We start from the raw sequence: 8,655 nt of genomic DNA, 5'->3' as shown, positions 1-8,655 counted from the left end.
TTCTCGTTGTAAAGTCGTTTCGTGTGAAGGTACCTTTATTCTGCAGTTTTTATCACTTGTAGGGATTCCACTCACTCAGGTGCGACGGCTGACACTCAGGAGGTACGTTCCTTTAAAGTTCACAGGGTTTGTTACGTCATAAACCACATGGAAAAATAACAGCAAACAAAATAGCCTTAAGTTCAGGAAAAGCAAAACAAAGTGTCCAGTCCACCAGGCTCAGTCCTGTAGCGTTAACACACTCAGGAGGGTTTCACCTCCACACATGTCCCCTGTGTTAAGCATTTGCCTGTCTTATATAGAGCTAACCACACCCAGTAACCCATCACATGATTAGCCATGTGGTCTGACATCACCACAGGTCCTGGAACACACATATATACATGGTTATATACAACAAAGAAATACTCCGGGCTACATTACAGCAACAAGGCACTTATGTGGCACATACCTCCCGTCGACTACACACCCTTTAACCATGCTACATACCTCCCCCCTCTGCCTAAAGCCGTGGGGCTTGGCACTTTTCCCCACTAAACAAGGGATTCTTGATAGGGCATCCGCATTACCGTGCAGCTTTCCGGCCCTATGTTCCACATGGAAACTGAAGTCCTGCAGGGCTAAGAACCAACGGGTGACCCTAGCATTTCTACCCTTTGTTTCCCTCATCCATCTTAGTGGGGCATGGTCAGATATCAATCTGAATTTATGACCCAGCAGATAGTACCGTAACGTGTCCACCGCCCACTTTATGGCCAAACACTCTTTTTCCAAGACTGAGTAGTTCTTCTCAGATGAGGACAGCTTTCTACTCAGATAGAGGACAGGATGCTCCTCCCCATGTAGCTCTTGGGAAAGGACTGCTCCTACCCCAACATCTGAGGCATCTGCCTGAAGAATAAATTCTTTATTAAAGTCTAGGGCCATCAGAACGGGCTGCTTACATAGAGCCCCTTTCAACTCTTGGAAGGCTGACTCTGTCTCTTCGGACCATTTAACCATCACTGATTTTGTCCCCTTTAGCAGATCCATCAGAGGCGCATCCACTGTGGCGAAGTTCGGGATGAACCTCCTGTAATATCCCACGATTCCCAGAAAGGCTTTAACTTGCTTTTTGGAGAGTGGTTTCGGCCATGTTTGGATTGCCTCCACTTTCCTGATTTGGGGCTTTATTTCTCCACGACCCACTATATAGCCTAGGTATTTAGCTTCTTCCTTACCCAAGGCACACTTCTTCGGGTTTATTGTAAACCCCGCCTCTCTTAGAGCATCAAACACCACTTGGACTTTCTCCAGATGACTCTCCCAGTCCGGGCTAAAGATGACGATATCATCTAGGTACGCAGCAGCGTAGGCCTTATGGGGTGCAAGGACTATCCATAGCCCTCTGGAAGGTCGCCGGAGCTCCCTTTAGGCCAAACGGCATCCGGACATACTGGAAGCATCCATCAGGTGTCGAAAAGGCCGTCTTCTCCTTGGCTTCCTGTGCCATGGGGTTCTGCCAATACCCCTTTGTCAAGTCCAAGGTGGATATATATCTGGCGTGCCCAAGCCTTTCGATGAGCTCATCAACGCAGGGCATGGGATAAGTGTCAAACTTGGAGACCTCATTCAACTTCCGATAGTCGTTGCAAAACCTCCATTCTCCATCAGGTTTTGGGACCAGGACAATTGGGCTCGACCAACCGCTCTTGGATTCCTCGATGACTCCAAGCTTCAACATACGCTCCACTTCCTTGGAGATAACTTCTCGACGAGCCTCAGGAATACGATAGGAATTCACGTTCACCCGCACATGTGGCTCTGTTAGGACCTCGTGCTCTATGACCTTCATGTGTCCTGGCAACTCTGAAAACCGGTCCCTGTTTTTCTGGAGTAACTCCCAGCACTGCTGTTTCTGGGACTTCGATAGCATCTCCGCTATAGTAACCGCTCAAACCTCACCTTCTGGGTTGCTTAACAACGATGGAGATACTGTCGGCTCTCTATCTTGCCACGGCTTGATAAGGTTGACATGGTATTCTTGGAATGGTTTCCGTCTTCCTGGTTGGTGAATTTTATAATTTACTTCACCAAGTTTCTCGACAACCTCATATGGCCCTTGCCATTTGGCCAAGAACTTGCTCTCCACCGTCGGAATTAACACAAGAACTCGGTCTCCCGGATTGAACTGCCTCACTCTTGCAGACCGGTTGTAGACTCTGGCCTGAGCTTCTTGTGCCTGGAGTAGGTGTTCTTTCACAATAGGCATCACCTTTGCAATCCTCTGCTGCATCAGGGCCACATGCTCAATGACGCTTCTGTGGGGCGTGACTTCGGCTTCCCAGGTTTCCTTGGCTATATCCAGGAGTACTCGCGGATGTCGGCCATATAGAAGCTCAAACGGTGAGAATCCTGTGGAGGCCTGTGGAACTTCACGAATGGAAAACATCAGGTAGGGTAAGAGACAATCCCAGTCTCTACCATCTTTCTCTATAGCTTTTCTCAGCATGCTCTTCAGTGTCTTGTTAAATCTCTCAACAAGGCCATCTGACTGGGGATGGTACACCGAGGTCCTCAACTGGGAGATTTTCAGGGCTTTGCACAACTCCCTCATCACTTTGCTCATGAAAGGTGTCCCCTGGTCAGTCAGGATCTCCTTCGGCAGACCTGTCCGGGAAAAGACATGGACCAACTCGCGGGCTATACTCTTCGAGGAAGAATTTCTCAGAGGAATTGCCTCAGGATAGTGTGTGGCATAGTCCAGGATGACTAATATATACTGATGGCCCCGGGCTGATTTAACTAAGGGACCAACCAAGTCCATGGCAATTCTCTCGAACGGCACCTCAATAATGGGCAGGGGCACAAGGGGGTTCCGGAAATGAGGAGTGGGAGCAGTTAGCTGACATGTAGGGCAGGACCTGCAGTAGTTCACTATTTCCCAGTGACACCCAGGCCAATAGAACCTCTGCACAACCCGTTCCTGTGTTTTTTCCACCCCTAGGTGTCCACCCAAGATGTGTGAATGGGCCATGTCCAACACCTTCCGTCTATATGGACCCAGCACTAGCAACTGCTCTACCAACTCCTTCCTTATTTTCGTGACCCGGTACAACAACTCCCCACTCATCAGAAAATGGGGAAATCTTGTGTCTGCCCCCGGCTCCTGTACCACCCCATCAATAACTGTAACATTATTAAAGGCTTCCCTCAGAGTGGGGTCCATATGTTGGGCAGTCCCAAAATTTTCACCGGTTACCTCTAACTCCATAGTGTCAGATGCAGGGGATACTTCCTCCTCATCCCCAACCAGCACACAAAAAGGAAACCTGCCTGTCTCTGGGTGTGGTGACACCCTTCCAGGGTTCACTGGTTCCCTACTCTTGCTAGGGAGTTCAGAACCTTTTCCCCACAAATCCCAAAACAGACAGAAATCCCGGCCAATAATTATAGGGTGCAACAAGTCCTGCACGACGCCGACTATGTGGGACTCAGTGCCACATGCCATTTCAATGTCCACCCTGGCCAAAGGGTAGTCCTTGGCATCACCATGTATGCACCGCACGCCGACCTTCTTTCCCGGGAGCAAGTGGAGAGGGAAAGTGGCCCTCACCAGGGTCACTAAGCTCCCTGAGTCTAACAGCGCCATTGCTGCTCGACCGTTCACCCTTACGGGACACGCTTGAGGTCCCTCGTTGGGCGGAGAGTTCACACTGCAGGCTGGATACGCATAGTATGAACAACGGCGTGCCATGCTGCAGTCCATCTGCTCAGTGGTCTGGGAACAATGGGCAGCTATATGTCCTGGCCCGTGGCACCTCCAGCAAATAATATCACCCGTAGGGACCTTGGGCACCACCTCCCCCAACCTTTGTGACCTTGGACGCGCTGTCATGATCTCTGCAGGCAGAGATCATAGCAAGCCTATAGAGGGACAAGCTCTCGGAAGATGGAACTATACTGACCATGAACTAAGCCTGCCGCGCAACTAGAAATAGCCAGGTAGCATTTCCTATTTATCGCTAGATGCCCAGCTCTGGCCTAAGACCTAAATAGCTAGCAGAGGGAAATATAAGACCTGGCTCACCTCTAGAGAAATATTCCAAAGAAGACAGTAGCCCCCCACATATAATGACGGTGAGTTCAGATGAAACAACAAACGCAGCAGGAAAATAGTCTTAGCAAATTTGAGGTCCGCTTACTAGATAGCAGAAGACAGATAGTATACTTTCATGGTCAGCAGAAAAACACTAACAAAACACCATCCAGAGATTACCTTAAACTCTGGCATTAACTCATAACGCCAGAGTAGCAATCCCTGATCAACGAGAGCTTTCCAGACACAGTAACAAAACTTCAGCTGTGAACTGGAACAAATAGGCAAAACAAAACATGGACAAAAGTCCAACTTATCTAGTAGTTGTCTAGAAGCAGGAACAAGCACTGAGAGGCATCAGATAACATTGTTGACCGGCAAGAAACCACCAGAGAAATGAGCTTAAATAGCGACACCCACTACTGATGGAACCAGGTGAAACAGGAAAGAGGATGACAAGTCCAATTCCACAAGCGGCCACCGGGGGAGCCCAGAATCCAAATTCACAACAGTACCCCCCCCTCAAGGAGGGGGCACCGAACCCTCACCAGATCCACCAGGGCGACCAGGATGAGCCCTATGGAAGGCACGAACAAGATCAGAAGCATGAACATCAGATGCATTGACCCAAGAATTATCCTCCTGGCCGTAACCCTTCCAGTTGACCAGATACTGGAGTTTCCGTCTGGAAACACGAGAGTCCAAAATTTTCTCCACAACGTACTCCAACTCACCCTCAACCAACACCGGAGCAGGAGGCTCAACTGAAGGTACAACAGGTACCTCATACCTGCGCAATAACGACCGATGAAAAACGTTATGAATGGAAAAGGACGCAGGGAGGTCCAAACGGAAAGAAACAGGATTAAGAATCTCCAATATTCTATAAGGGCCGATGAACCGAGGTTTAAACTTAGGAGAAGAGACCCTCATAGGGACAAAACGAGAAGACAACCACACTAAATCTCCAACACAAAGCCGAGAACCAACACGACGATGACGGTTGGCAAAACGCTGAGTCTTCTCCTGGGACAACTTCAAATTGTCCATAACCTGCCCCCAGATGTGATGCAATCTCTCCACCACCGCATCCACTCCAGGACAATCCGAGGATTCCACCTGACCGGAGGAAAATCGAGGGTGAAACCCCGAATTACAGAAAAACGGGGACACCAAGGTGGAAGAACTGGCCCGATTATTGAGGGCGAACTCTGCCAATGGCAAAAAAGCAACCCAATCATCCTGGTCAGCAGAGACAAAACACCTCAGATATGTCTCAAGGGTCTGATTAGTCCGCTCGGTCTGGCCATTAGTCTGAGGGTGAAAAGCAGATGAAAAAGACAAATCTATGCCCATCCTAGCACAGAATGCCCGCCAAAATCTAGACACAAATTGGGTACCTCTGTCAGAAACAATATTCTCAGGAATACCGTGCAATCGGACAACATTCTGAAAAAACAGAGGAACCAACTCAGAAGAAGAAGGCAACTTGGGCAGAGGAACCAAATGGACCATTTTAGAGAAACGGTCACAGACCACCCAGATGACAGACATCTTCTGGGAAACAGGCAGATCTGAAATAAAATCCATCGAGATGTGTGTCCAAGGCCTCTTAGGAATAGGCAAGGGCAACAGCAGTCCGCTAGCCCGAGAACTACAAGACTTGGCCCGAGCACAAACGTCACATGACTGCACAAAGACTCGCACATCTCGTGACAGGGAAGGCCACCAGAAGGATCTTGCCACCAAATCCCTGGTACCAAAAATTCCGGGATGACCTGCCAATGCAGAAGAATGTACCTCAGAGATGACTCTGCTGGTCCAATCATCCGGAACAAACAGTCTATCAGGCGGACAACGATCCGGTCTATCCGCCTGAAACTCCTGCAAGGACCGCCGCAGATCAGGAGAAACGGCCGACAAAATTACTCCCTCCCTAAGGATACCTGTGGGTTCAGAATTACCAGGAGAGTCCGGGTCAAAACTCCTAGAAAGGGCATCTGCCTTAACATTCTTAGAACCCGGTAGGTATGACACCACAAAATTAAAGCGAGAAAAAAATAAAGACCAGCGCGCCTGTCTAGGATTCAGGCGTCTGGCAGTCTCAAGATAAATCAAATTTTTGTGGTCAGTCAATACCACCACCTGATGCCTAGCCCCCTCGAGCCAATGGCGCCACTCCTCAAACGCCCACTTCATGGCCAAAAGCTCCCGATTCCCAACATCATAATTCCGCTCTGCGGGCGAAAATTTGCGAGAAAAGAAGGCACAAGGCCTAATGACGGAGCAGTCGGAACCTTTCTGCGACAACACTGCCCCAGCTCCGATCTCCGAAGCGTCAACCTCAACCTGAAAAGGCAGATTCACATCAGGCTGACGCAACACAGGGGCAGAGGCAAAACGGCGCTTAAGCTCCTGAAAGGCCTCTACAGCATGAGGGGACCAATTAGCAACATCAGCGCCTTGTCTGGTCAAATCAGTAAGTGGTTTAACGACATCCGAAAAACCAGCAATAAATCGGCGGTAAAAGTTGGCAAAGCCCAAAAATCTCTGAAGACCCTTAAGAGAGGAGGGCTGAGTCCAGTCACAAATAGCTTGCACCTTGACGGGATCCATCTCAATGGAAGAGGGAGAAAAAATATACCCCAAAAAGGAAATTTTCTGGACCCCAAAAACGCACTTAGACCCCTTCACACATAAAGAATTAGACCGCAGAACCTGAAAAACTCTCCTGACCTGCTGGACATGAGAGTCCCAGTCATCAGAAAAAATCAGAATATCATCCAGATATATTATCATAAAGTTATCCAGAAAATCGCGGAAAATATCATGCATAAAAGACTGGAAAACTGAAGGGGCATTAGAAAGACCAAAAGGCATGACCAAATACTCAAAGTGGCCCTCGGGCGTATTAAATGCGGTCTTCCACTCATCCCCCTGCCTGATCCGCACCAAATTATACGCCCCACGAAGATCAATTTTAGAGAACCACTTAGCACCCTCTATACGAGCAAACAAATCAGTAAGCAATGGCAATGGGTATTGATACTTAACAGTGATCTTATTCAGAAGCCGATAATCAATACATGGTCTCAAAGAGCCGTCTTTTTTTGAGACAAAGAAAAACCCAGCTCCCAAGGGAGAAGAAGATGGACGAATATGTCCCTTTTCCAAAGACTCCTTTATATATTCCCGCATAGCAGCATGTTCCGGCACAGACAAATTAAACAAACGACCCTTTGGATATTTACAACCCGGTATCAAATCTATGGCACAATCGCACTCACGGTGCGGAGGTAACGACCCAAGCTTGGGTTCGTCAAAGACGTCTTGATAATCAGAGAGGAACTCAGGGACTTCAGAGGGAATGGACGACGAAATAGAAACCAAAGGTACGTCCCCATGAATACCCTTACATCCCCAGCTCAACACAGACATTGCTCTCCAGTCCAAGACTGGGTTGTGAGACTGCAACCATGGCAATCCCAGTACCAAATCGTCATGTAAATTATACAGCACCAGGAAACGAATAATCTCCTGGTGATCCGGATTGATACGCATGGTTACTTGTGTCCAGTATTGTGGTTTATTATTAGCCAATGGGGTGGAGTCAATCCCCTTCAGAGGAATAAGAGTCTCCAAAGGCTCTAAATCAAAACCACAACGATTGGCAAAGGACCAATCCATAAGACTCAGAGCGGCGCCAGAGTCAACATAGGCGTCCGTGGCAATGGATGACAAAGAGCAAATCAGGGTTACAGACAAAATAAACTTAGACTGAATGGTGCCAATGGAAACAGACTTATCAAGCTTCTTTGTACGCCTAGAGCATGCTGATATAACATGAGTAGAATCCCCACAATAGAAACACAATCCATTCTTCCGTCTAAAATTCTGTCGCTCGCTCCTGGACAGAATTCTATCACACTGCATACTTTCTGGCGTCTTTTCCATAGACACCGCCAGATGGTGCACCGGTTTGCGCTCCCGCAGACGCCTATCAATCTGAATAGCCATTGTCATGGACTCATTCAGACCTGCAGGCAAAGGGAACCCCACCATAACATCCTTAACGGCATCAGAGAGACCTTCTCTGAAAGTTGCCGCCAAGGCGCACTCATTCCACTGAGTAAGCACAGACCATTTACGGAATTTTTGGCAGAAAACTTCAGCTTCGTCTTGCCCCTGAGATAGTGCCATCAAAGTTTTTTCTGCCTGAAGTTCCAAATGAGGTTCCTCATAAAGCAAGCCCAAGGCCAGAAAAAACGCATCCACATCGCGTAACGCAGGATCCCCTGCTGGCAATGAGAAGGCCCAATCTTGAGGGTCACCCCTGAGCAAGGAAATCACAATCCTAACCTGCTGAGCAGGGTCTCCAGCTGAACGAGACTTCAGGGACAAATAAAGCTTACAATTATTTCGGAAATTCTGGAAGCTAGCTCTATTCCCTGTGAAGAACTCCGGCAAAGGAATTCTCGGCTCAGATACCGGAGCATGTACCACAAAATCTTGTAAATTTTGTACTTTCGTGATGAGATTATTCAAACCCGCAGTTACACTCTGGAGATCCATTATTG

The sequence above is a fragment of the Ranitomeya variabilis genome, chromosome 2, assembly GCF_051348905.1.
Source record: "Ranitomeya variabilis isolate aRanVar5 chromosome 2, aRanVar5.hap1, whole genome shotgun sequence".
NCBI classification, from domain to species: Eukaryota; Metazoa; Chordata; class Amphibia; order Anura; family Dendrobatidae; genus Ranitomeya; species Ranitomeya variabilis.
Note: the sequence above shows the minus strand (reverse complement) of the source record.